Source organism: Garra rufa, chromosome 12 (assembly GCF_049309525.1).
Source record: "Garra rufa chromosome 12, GarRuf1.0, whole genome shotgun sequence".
Lineage (NCBI taxonomy): Eukaryota > Metazoa > Chordata > Actinopteri > Cypriniformes > Cyprinidae > Garra > Garra rufa.
Genome location: NC_133372.1, coordinates 22,512,314 through 22,524,844, shown reverse-complemented (window position 1 = coordinate 22,524,844; position 12,531 = coordinate 22,512,314). Strand labels below are relative to the sequence as shown.

Sequence of the window (12,531 nt, the reverse complement as noted above, 5' to 3'; positions counted from 1 at the left end):
TTAATCAGTGTTAAAAACAGTTACAACTTCGTGAATTCCGCCACAACCCTACAAAGAGTTGTGTTTGAGAATGTAAGAAATCAAGGTGAAAAGCAAACTGCACACAACCTGAGGTCAGTGTTCAAAGCCTGCTGTGTTACCCAGCCATAAATGTCCTTCAGGAGATCAGATTTCATATAATCCTTAAATGAGGTACAAGTAAACATATTTAGTTTACTGTCCATCATTGAGTTCTAAAGCATGAGACTCATCTCAGGCTCTAACTATATCTCTCTGGACAATTTCATCAATAATTCATAATACAGTAGAAGTGAATAAAATAAAGGTGGAGATGGGGGTGGTGGACACCAGAAGTACTGTCACAGCAACGACCTTTTAAATATTTAAATACTGTGTAGTGATTGACAGGATTAAATGAACTTGCTCCTCCTGAACTCTCCTTTAGAAGCCGATTTTAGAGATTTCCTTTGCACCATACTCCACAAAAAGTACTGCATTAACACATAAGATACTCACAACTTGAGAAAACTAGAACTACCCCACTAAAAATCTGTATATAATGAATTAACACCCGTTATGTAAGAGAAATGCATTGCCAAAAACACTTTGCATCTTGGAGGAAACCATTTAAATAGACTTGGCTTGTGTGAAAATATGAAGGATAACCGTGCAATTTGCATCTACTTACAGAGCAATAAACAGTCGCTGAAATCATGTACCTGCATGTAAACTACCTTTCTAATCATTTCCTGATGTTTATTAGTAGCTCAGAACATCATTAACGGAACGTCTTTCGTCAGCCTTACTCACAGGCAGCCCACACACCACCACAGACGCCACAGTCAGGAGTCTGACAGGCAGCATGAGCTCTGACAGAACATACTGTCTCTGTTCTGAAATACATCTCAGCTGCCATATGGTGGGATGTGCAAGACCAAAAACCAAAACCGCTTAAAAATAGGCCTTTAAGTAAACTGTATTAAATATTCTTAATCAACCATGAAGCAAAAAGCCACAACAACCATGAAAAGGGCAGTTGAAGTACACATATTTTCAATACATGCTTGAGCAACCATTACTGGACTGAGAAATTGAATTTAGTCAACTGGTGATGAGGAAAGTTTTTCTGAACACACACACACACACACACGCACGCACGCACGCACGCACGCACGCACACACACACACACACACACACACACACACACACACACACACAGAGAGAGTGGTATTTCACACGCACATAACTAACATAAACAGACAACAAAAAAGCCATAAGATAAATGTGATGAATTAAGTTTCCCTCAACCCACACAATGTGCTCTGACCTCAAAAAAGGGCAATTCAAGGATGACCTTCAGAAAGTCAATAGGTTGAAAAGGATTTTCTGCACTAAGCAAACACTTATCTTGGTTCTTCAGGGACACTTGGTCAATGAACTGAATGCATTTGATTACACACTGTAGTTCATTGATCTATGTGTTTAATTTTATACACAATGCAATATGATCTAAATGAATCCTATACTAATAAAAAGTACAATAATATGTATACAGTATCTTGCAGTATCTCTTTTTTTTCATGTATTTATGTTGCTGCCATGTTATACTGTTTTAAAGAACTCTTTATTCACATCACTCTACACTCCAGACACCAAAGCAAAGCAAAAACAGACCATTCTTCTCCTCATCTCTTCACCTCTCAAGCTCTGTCAGCTTGGATGGGGTCTGGCAGACATTTTCAGATTTCTCCAGAAATATTTGGGTTCAAGCTCAGGCTGTGGCTGGACCACTCAAGGACATTAACGGAGTTGTCTATAAACCACTTTTGCTGTGTACTTAGGGTCATTATCTTGTTGGAACGTGAACCTTATGCCCAGTCTGAGGTTCTGAATGTGGAATGGGTTTTTATTTAGGCTATTGGGCGTTCCTCTTACTCTGATGAGCCCCTCAGTCCCTGCCACTGAAAAACAGCCCCACACCATGAGGCTGCTATCAACACACTTTACTTCTGGGATGGTACTCTTCAGGTGATAAGCAGTGCCTGGTTTCCTTCATACATGATGCTTGGAATTGAGGTTCAGCAGGCCAGAAGATCTTGTTTCTCACAGTCTGAGGGTCCTTCGGGTGCTTTTTTGCAAATACCAAGTGTGTTTCCATGTGTCTTCATTGAGGAGAGCATTGAGGCTTGCCACACTGCCATAAAGGCCAGATTGGTTGAGTGTTGCATTGATGTTTGTCCTTCTGTAGGATTCACCTATCTCCACTTATGATCACAGAGCTCAACTAGAGTGACCATCAGCTTCTTGGTCACCAGTCTAACCAAAGCCAGCCCTTCTCCATCAGTTGCTCTGTTTGGCCCGGAGACCAGCTCTAGGAAGAGTCCTGGTTGTTTCAAACTGCTTCCATTAAGGGTAACGGAGACTACATCATTCTGTGAACCTTCAATGCAGCAGATCTTTTTCTGAACTCTTCACCAGGACTGTGGCTTGATGCAATCCTGTTTCTGAGCTCTACAGGCAGTTTTTTTTACCTCACGGCTTGGTGTTTGGTCTGATATGCATTTTCAGCTGTTAGACATTTTATTAAGACATGTGGCTTTCTAAATCATACCCATCCAATTGAATTTGCCACAGGTTAACGCTACTTGAAGTGTAGTAACATCTACAAGCAATAAAAATGCTCCTAAGCTAAATGTCGACTGTCCCAGATAGGGGTATGAATACTTATGCAATGAAATTGTTTCAGTTTTTTTATATTTAATAAATTTGCATGTTAAAAACCTGTTTTTTGCTTTGCCAATATGGTGTATGGAGTGTAGATTGATTTAATTTAAATAAGTCATTTAAAGAAGTTTAACATAAGGTAGCAACATAAAATGTGAAAAATACAAAGCTTTGTATGTTACATTGCTGCTGCATCAGCTGCTAATTTGGCCTTATTAATGATCCCATAAACAAGCTCTTAAATGATTTGATTCACTGAAAAAATGACAACTGTCATTTACTCACTCTCATGTTGTTACGAATTAAAACACATACTCAGACACACTTCACCTCACACACTTAACAGCTTAATGAAAAGGAAGATTTTCTGTGAATGCCTTAAATTTCAGTTGCTTCACACTTAAATCTAGCATACAAACTGAGAAAAGCCATGTGCACTGTTATAATACTTCATCTCCAAAACCCAGGTTGCAGAATGTAATTTTGTTCTTCAATAATGCAGGACTATTTCAGTTCTAAATGCTGTGAAAAATTTGATTTGACCATTTTATAGCCTAGCAATTTAACAAAAAATGTTACTGAACTTCATAGTTGCAGCATTACAGTTTCAGATACAATATAAAACATATTTATGGCTCTTTCTCTCTCTTCCTCTCTTTCACACACACACAGAGCTGCCAAGTAACAGAAGGACATGTCATTGCATAATCCCTCCTGTAAATCTCTGTGCTACTTTTCATCTATATCACTCAAGCAAAGCTAATGTCTGAAAAAAAAAACATTCATCTGCTAACTAAAGCACACACAGGACAACTGACCTCCAAAAATTAGCAAATCTAATTCATCTACTAATAAAACAAATGTAATCTAAAAACGGCTTAAAATAACCTAATTATTTTGCTCTAGTTGAAACCATCAAAACACATTTTAAGCATGTTAATCTGAACATCACATACATTAAGCAACATCCTGCAGCCATGTTATACAACGCAGGAAGCCCAATTCTAAAATGGCCAGCCACACTTAAGGAGTTGGAGTGAAATAATTCATTCACTTGTGTCACTAAAATGGACGGACCCTTTCACCCAGTCTATACATCTGTGGTTAACTGTCTTGAGGGCAGTTCAGAACCGGCTGTACATCAGAGTATATGAGTTATAATAATAGCACCGCATAGCCCACGGGACATCATGCGTCATCGGTATAGAAGCACTGCCATGTTACATCCACTCTTGTTGCAAGTTGCAAAAATGTGTTTGTATGTGTGTGCCAAATAGCCAGCCAGCTAAAGGAGGAGGAATGCTTTGAAAAGGGAATAAAATGTTTTTTGTTATTAAAAAAACAAATAAGCAAGCCCAGCCCAGGTGACAAAAGTAACGCCTAAGTAATGTAATGCATTATTTTCATAAAAAGTAACTAAGTAACACAATTATTTACTTTTTATGGAGTAATGCAATATTGTTATCCATTACTTTTAGAAAGTAACTTTCCCCAGCACTGTGTATGTGTGTGTGTGTGTGTGTGTGTGTGTGTGTGTGTGTGTGTGTGTGTGTGTGTGTGTGTGTGTGTGTGTGTTTGTTTGTGTGTGTGTGTGTGTGTGTGTGTGTGTGTGTGTGTGTGTGTGTGTGTGTGTGTGTGTGTGTGTGTGTGTGTGTTTGTTTTTGTGACATATCAGGACACAAATTTGTGTAATGACATGGGTGTGACATAGGTATTACAAGGAGAGGGTGACTTATGAGGACATTGTCCCATGTCCCCACTTTTCAAAAGGCTTATAAATCATACAGAATAATTTTTTTTTTTGACTCCTGTGAGGGCTAGGTTTAGGTGTAGGATCAGTGTAGGGCGATAGCAAATATGGTTTGTACAGTATAAAATCAATAGAAGTCTATGGGAAGTCCCCACAATTCACAAAAACAATCCTGTCTGTGTGTGTGTGTGTGTGTGTGTGTGTGTATACAGTGTTGGGGTAACGCATTACAAGTAATGTGAGTTTCGTAATCTGATTACTTTTTCAAGTATCTAGTAAAGTAATACATTACTTTTAAATTTAGAACTAAATATCTTTTCAAATAAGTAACACAAGTTTTTTGTGATTAAAAAACAAATAAGCAAGCCCAGCCCAAGTGACAAAAAGTAATGCAAAAGTAACGTAACACATTATTTACCATGAAAAGTAACTAACACAATTAGTTACTTTTTATGGAGTAACAATATTGTAATGCATTACTTTTAGGAAAGTAATTTTCTTTTTGTGACATATCAGGACACAAATTGGTGTAATAACATGGGTATGACATAGGTATTACAAGGAGAGGGTGACTTATGAGGACATTGCCCATGTCCCCACTTTTCAAAAGGCTTATAAATCATACAGAATACGTTTTTATGAGAATGTAAAGATATGCACAGTCTCCTGTGAGGGCTAGGTTTAGGTGTAGGGAAGGTGTAGGGTGATAGCAAATATCGTTTGTACAGTATAAAAACCATTACGCCTATGGAATGTCCCCACAATTCACAAAAACAAACATGTGTGTGTGTGTGTGTGTGTGTGTGTGTGTGTGTGTGTGTGTGTGTGTATACAGCATTGGGGTAATGCATTACAATTAATGTGAGTTTCGTAATCAGATTACTTTTCCAAGTAACTAGTAAAGTAATACATTACTTTTAAATTTAGCTTTTGGTTATTAAAAAACAAATAAGCAAGCCCAGCCTAGGTGACAAACGCAATGCATTATTTTCCACAAAAAGTAACTAACACAATTAGTTACTTTTATATGGAGTAACACAATATTGTTATACATTACTTTTAGTAATGTATTTTTTCCTAACACTGTGTATATACTGTGTATATATATATATATATATATATATATACACACACATATATATACAAATACACACAACAAATTACGAATTGGTGTGTGATACATGCACACACACACACCAATTCATAATGCTTTAGTTTGTTTTCTCATTTTATTATAGTGCAAAAGTGTTCAACATTTAACACTGAGCTAGTAAATTGCATTTATGTGACAGTCACCGTGGTAGCGCTGATCGTAAGTGTTCTGTTGCTAGGAGCCAAGCAGGTCACATTCTGGAAACTGTGATGGGTTAGGAGTCTACTAACCAATCAAACCAATCAGTGCTAATGATGCTAACCTTGAGATGCCACTGCTTGAATTATTCATAGCAGTCAGGGTGTCTGATTTCATGCTTCTGGTCTGTAATATTCCGACATGAAGTAGGTTGTTAAAACACTTTTAATACATAAAGAGGTCAGTCGTCAATAATGGTCTTCTTGTGCTGTGAATGGCTACCGAAACTCTTTCCCTTCCTCTAATCATCTCTCCTTTCCTCTGCTCTCAATAATGACAATGATTCACATCCACCCTTCTCAGCAACGGTTACATCAGCGTCATGACCGAAGCGGTAAATGCTCAAACCTAATAAGGAGGAGGATTTTTAATCACTTTTAATGCCCACAGGAGAACGTGGCGACTGCTGACGTTGGGGTGTGTGTGTTTTGGGCTGCTGGGTTTTAGGTTTCATTGAGTATGTATGTGTGTAACAGTTTGTAACCAGTGTGTCTATTAAAGGTCAAACAAAAGGTCATTGTAAATGGTGACCTTATAATAAAAAAAAAACTTTTCCATTAAAGCTAGTTGACTATATATCAGTTTTATTATAGTCAGTTGAATATATGTAATTTTCCATTATAGCCAGATGACTGCTCTCCATTTTTCCATTACAGCCAGATGATCATGCATTAGACTTAAAATGATAAGTTTAATTTGAATGAAAACTGCCAAGGAAGGTGAAGACTACTTCACCAAGATGCATTAATTACCTTATAGTGAGAGGTATGGTCTGGAATCTACAACACTGCTGTTAGACAGCTTTACACTCTATAGTTTTGTTGCCTGAGACAAATTTCAGGTTTGTGAATCAGCACTGTGTTCACGCCACTGAATAAAAAAATAAAGAAAGATCATTGTGACTTTTTATCTCACAATTCGGACTTTTTTTCCTCACAATTTTGATTTTACATCTTGCAATTCTGACTTTGAATGTTGAGATATAGACTCGCAGTTGCGAGTTATAAAGTCAGAATTGTGAGACAGAAACTCAAAATTCAGAGAAATAAAATCAAATTTGTGAATATTGAATAGCCAGTCTGTGTCTCACAATTGTGACTTTTATTCTTAAAATTGCAAGTTTATACCTGGTAATTCTGATTTTTTTCTCACAATTGTGTGATATAAACTCGTAATTCTGAGAACATATCTTTTTTTCCCCTAAGATCTGGACTTTATATCTTACAAGTGCGAGTTTATATCATGCAATTCTGACTTCATAACTGGCAATTGCAAGTTTATATCACTCAATTTTGACGTTAAACTGGCAATTTGGAGTTTATATCACGCAGTTCTGCAAAAAAGAAGTCAAAATTGTGAGTTAATATCTCAGAATTCTGACTTCATATCTCGCAATTGTGAGTTTATATCACGCAATTCTGAGAAAAAAAGTCAAAATTGTGAGTTTACACCTTGCAATTCTGACTTTATAACTTGCAATTGCGAGTTTATATCTCACAATTCTGACATTATAACTCTCAATTGGGAGTTTGTATCGTGCATTTTTGAGAGAAAATTCAGAACTGTGAGATGTAAACTCACAAATGCGAGAAAAAAGTCAGAATTTTGACATAAAAAGTCGCAATTAACTTTTAACATTTTTTATTCAGAGGTGGAAATGGGCTTCCATAGAAATGTGATAAATCTCTGCCATAAATCTGCACCTCTGATGGAGATCAGGCAATGTTGTAAATTTTGCATTGCAGTCATGTTGTTCAATTGCTCCTTTGTGCTGTCAACAGGACTATTGGGACCAATGTAGTGCCTGAAATGTGTATTGCACATTCTGAAATAAAAGATCAATGATGTTACACAGTGCCCCAATGCCTTTACCAAAGATCTCATTGGGATGATATAGCAAATAACATCCATAAAGGACCATAAAAAGCGCAGCTTTATCTTAATCAAAGTTCTAGATTCTCTTAAAGACTCTAGACTCCATTTCCATGCGCTCCAGTCTTAGTCAATAAAAAGAAGGGAATTCTGGGAGTGATGAGATCAGTGGAGCATCATTTAGCACTTTGATGACAACACGGCAATGGGATTCTCTTAAACTGTTAGCTAAAGTCTCTCCATTTCCATAATCACACAGATTCGTCAAATGGATAATTTGGTATCTTTTCTAAATGGACATATACCACATGCATAATTACCACAGTATCACTGAGAACATCACACAGAATTTACAGCAGCACTGAAACCGATGAACTCCCACGTTAGTGAAGCCTTTTTGCTGTTAGAAACCATTAGACAGAATCTTACATTAGTTTTCTCGCAGGGACCAGAGCTAAAATCTTCTGTGGCTTGGTAATGAGACAATTTCCTACGAAAAGGAAACTCTTTTATAGGAACCTAAAAGCCTGTGTGAGCGGCCCAATGGTGCCTCAGTGATAGCAGGGTGGCTTAAACCAGTCAGTGCTGTCAATCACTCAGCTTTCCACTATTCTACAGCTTTGTGGGAACTCGGCTATTGACCCATCTCAAGCTGGCAGCGGTGACAAAGCAGCCAGCGTGGAGCACAAAAGACACTCTCTGGGCTCAGACTCCCACCAACAACCAGTTATTTACACCCTCAGATTGAGACTGGGACTGGCCGCTCTCCAAATTACTGCTGAGTAGAAAGGCCCTTTCATGACATCATCGACCCTCTTGCCATACACCAAGTCTACTTTTCAAAGTAGCAAAGGACAACAGTGTGTTTGCATGTGTGTTTATGCATATTCTAGTAAAGTGCCCTACAGAATGCATTCACAAAGCCATAACTCTACATACACAACAAAAGGAAGTCAAACATGTTAAGTAATTCAATGTTTCACATTAGATTTTGAATAGATCTCTACCATTATGCAACTCCACTAGGCCTTTATACGGATCGGTTTAAGCAGCCTGGTGATTGTGTCGAGGGCTTTGAAAAGAAGTCTTTGAGTGGACTCTGAATAGCCACAGGCAAACCACACAGGCTGTCTGTGCAGGTAATCTTGCATTTCAAATGATGCTATGCTGTGCACTGGCTTACAGCATTGCTGTGCTGAGACAATGTCACAAAGGTGGTCAGGTTAGAGGCTCAGATGATGGGGAATAGATGAAAAAGCTGTTTTTATTTTATAATAACAAAAATCTGAAAAAAACTATAAACTACAATTTGAAGCAGACACTAAAAAATAATCCTCACTTATCTAAGAGAGTTAATGCACATAACATCTGGCAAACGGGAATGTACTCATTAAATATATACCTTTTACATTTTTTTTAATGTAATATTAATCAAAGTTGTCTTAATTAGGCACTGCCAGCTGTGCTTTACAATGCACCTACAATGTTCCAATTACCAATGCATCAAGAAGATGTGTTAAGGTCCTAAGTGTCAGAATTAATTTGTAAATGTTTAGAGTAATGTTAAATACTTTTATGACAGATTGAGAAGTGAACTTAATGTCTAATGCAAAAAAAAAAAAGTAAAATAAACCAGCCTGGACTTATTAATATTTACAGATTTTTATGTATACTCATGTTTACACACATATATTTGTATGTCTGGATATATGTTTAAACATACAAATGATTGGACATACTGACAAAACATATATTCAGTGGTTTTCAACATAATAATAAATAAATGTTTTTGAGCAGCATGTTAGAATATTAGAATGATTTCTGAAGGATTGTGTGACTGGAGTAATGATGCTAAAAATTCAGTTTTGAAATCACAGGAATAAATTACATTGTAAAATATATTCCAATAGAAAACAGGTATTTTAAATTGTAAAAATATTTCAACATTTTACAGTTCTTGCTGTACTTTGGATGAAATAAATGCAGACTTGGTAAGCAGAGGAGACTTAAAAATCATTAATAAACATTAAAAATCTTACTGTTCAAAAGCATACTAACTAACCCTAAACCAAACTCTATTCCTAACCACAACCCTGTAGTAAGCACATGCAAATTGAACATTTAACACAACCACTGGATCAAAACAATTACTAGGTTTAACCATATTTTACCCAACGCTGGGTTGTTTTTAATCCAGCATTTTTAGATTGCAGTGATGTTCATCTCTAACTATTAAAGATCTTACAGAAGGCTGACTTGCACAATCCATTTACAATGACAGTAAGTGTTTCTAGCGCTTTTGATGGCTCATTTCGCTATTGTTCAAGGTTCATTTCACCCATTAAAACAAACAACTGGGTGTATTAGGCTTTTATCCTCACTGTTATCACTCTAGAACAATGTCATATTTACATTACACACCACTAGCTTAGTGCTCTCACAACAAAAATGGCTTCCAGGTTTGCCAGATCTCATCTCCTTCGTAAAACCCTTGATCTAAGCTGTACAACAATACTGTGGTGTAATATTACACCTGCCATCATCGTTTTTACAAATAGACAAAGGTATAACAAATGGCGTAGAGCTTTTTACTAGTTTCTTTTGACTCATTCTAGTTTTTGATGTAAACATCAACACTCTATCAAAAACTACCTCAGGTACAGAGACGATGGTGGACACATTGTTTTTTCTCAAGGAACACAAGGTGGAAAGGAGGAAGCTAAATTAGGCCAAACTCTAAATATTTCACAAGCTCTCATTCATTATTGACCAATGGCTTCGCCCAGCCGGGCAGATTAGAAATCAAATCTCTCTCCAGTCAACCTTCAGTTGCCTCAATTCTTCGAGCACATTCACACGGCTAGAATCAAGAAGTCTTCAGCTTCATGATGACATTATAGAAAATTTGTTTAATGTGAAAATGGACATTTACAAAGGAGTACAGCAATATCCCAATTCCAATTTAAAATAATATTAATATTTAACCTTTTTATAACATTCTACAGTACACTATAGGATAAAATGGAAAAAGAATAATAAAGTGGAGACCAGGACTTTTTTTTTGTTAATTAATTAGTTAATTCTTTCGGGTACATTTAACTCTTGCAAGTCAATAGGTACATACTTTAATGTCTTGACCGCAAAAACAATTACTGTCTAGGAAAAAGGAACAGTTCATTAAACACTTACTGACCTCTGCCAACTCTACACTATTGTTCAAAAGATTGGGGCCATCAAGTTTTTGAGTTTTTTTTTAATAAGAAATTTACAGTTGAGGTCAAAATTTTACATCCCCCGGCCATTTCAGAATCTGCAAAATGTTAATTATTTTACCAAAATAAGAGGGATCATACAAAATGCGTGTTATTGTTTATTTAGTACTGACCTGAATAAGATATTTCACGTAAAAGATGTTTACATGTAGTCCACAAGAGAAAATAATAGTTGATATTTTATAAAAATGACCCGGTTCAAAAGTTTACATCCCCTTGATTATTAATACTGTGTTCTTACCTGAATGATCACAGCTCTGTGTGTGTGTGTGTGTGTGTGTGTGTGTGTGTGTGTGTGCGTGCGTGCGTGCGTGCGTGCGTGTTTGTGTTTTAGTGATAGTTGTTCATGAGTCCCTTGTTTATCCTGAACAGTTAAACTGCCTGCTGTTCTTTAGGAAAATCCTTTAGGTCCCACAAATTCTTTGGTTTTTCAGAATTTTTGTGTATTTGAACCCTTTCCAACAATGACTGTATGATTTTGAGATCCATCTTTTCACACTGAGGATAACTGAGGGACTCATATGCAACTATTACAGAAGGTTTAAACGCTCACTATTGCTCCAGAAGGAAAAACGATGCATTAAGAGCCAGGGGTGAAAACTTTTGAACAGAATGGAGATGTGGAAATAAGTTTTTTCTTATTTAGCTTAAATATTTTTTTTTTTTAATACTGCCTTTCCAAGGCTACAGAAGATCGTTACGTTTCCCAAAAGACAAAATAAGTTAAATTTACCCTGATCTTAAAATTAAGTTTTCAGATCAGTACTCAATAAACAATAACATGCATTTTGTATGATCCCTCTTATTTTGGTAAAATAATTAACATTTTGCAGATTTTGAAAGGGGGTGTAAACTTTAGTTAAATTGATCAAACGTGACGGTAAAGACATTTATCATTTTTCAAAAACAGCACAACTGTTTTCAACATTAATAACAATAAGAAATGTTTCTAGAGCACCAAATCAGCATATTAGTATGGTTTCTGAAAGATCATGTGCCACTGAAGACACCGAACATGTGACAACTTGCCCTAACCTGACAATTATGAATAATACACTTGTCCTATCAGCATAGTTGTACCTTTCAGTACACACACACACAAACACACACACACAAACACATCTTCTACCTCATCTAACCATTTATAATATCTTGAATTTCTGCTCCTTTACAGCACAATGCCTCGACAAAGAAAATGATGTCTCCTCATTAGTTGCTTTGAAAATGTCCACTCACCCTACCAGGCAAACAACCGGTTGCCTAACAAGCGTCAAAAACAGCAAACCAAAATCGATCACAAGCAATTACAGCTCTAGTGCTTGTTGACATTGCTCGTTGTCAGCTGTGATAAGTTCATTGCAACCTCCCTCTATTTTTTCTCAGTTTTAATAACTCTCAATTTCTGTAGCCGCATTAGATTAATGGCCGACTATGAAATTAATGTCGGATCAGATTTACTGGTAGTTTATTCGCCCCCAGTCCACTGATCAGTTAACTACTATCCCACATCATCTCAAAATGGCTGCCCTTATGAAATCCGGGCAGATGAGGTCAAACACTC

At 36.7% G+C, this 12,531-nt stretch overlaps 1 protein-coding gene across 10 annotated transcripts in view; it reads right to left on the bottom strand.

Annotated features, from left to right (window-relative positions):
* kif1aa (kinesin family member 1Aa) overlaps positions 1-12,531 on the bottom strand; it is an 85,760-nt gene that overhangs the window by 69,052 nt on the left and 4,177 nt on the right. The gene's annotated exons all lie outside the window — the stretch shown is intronic.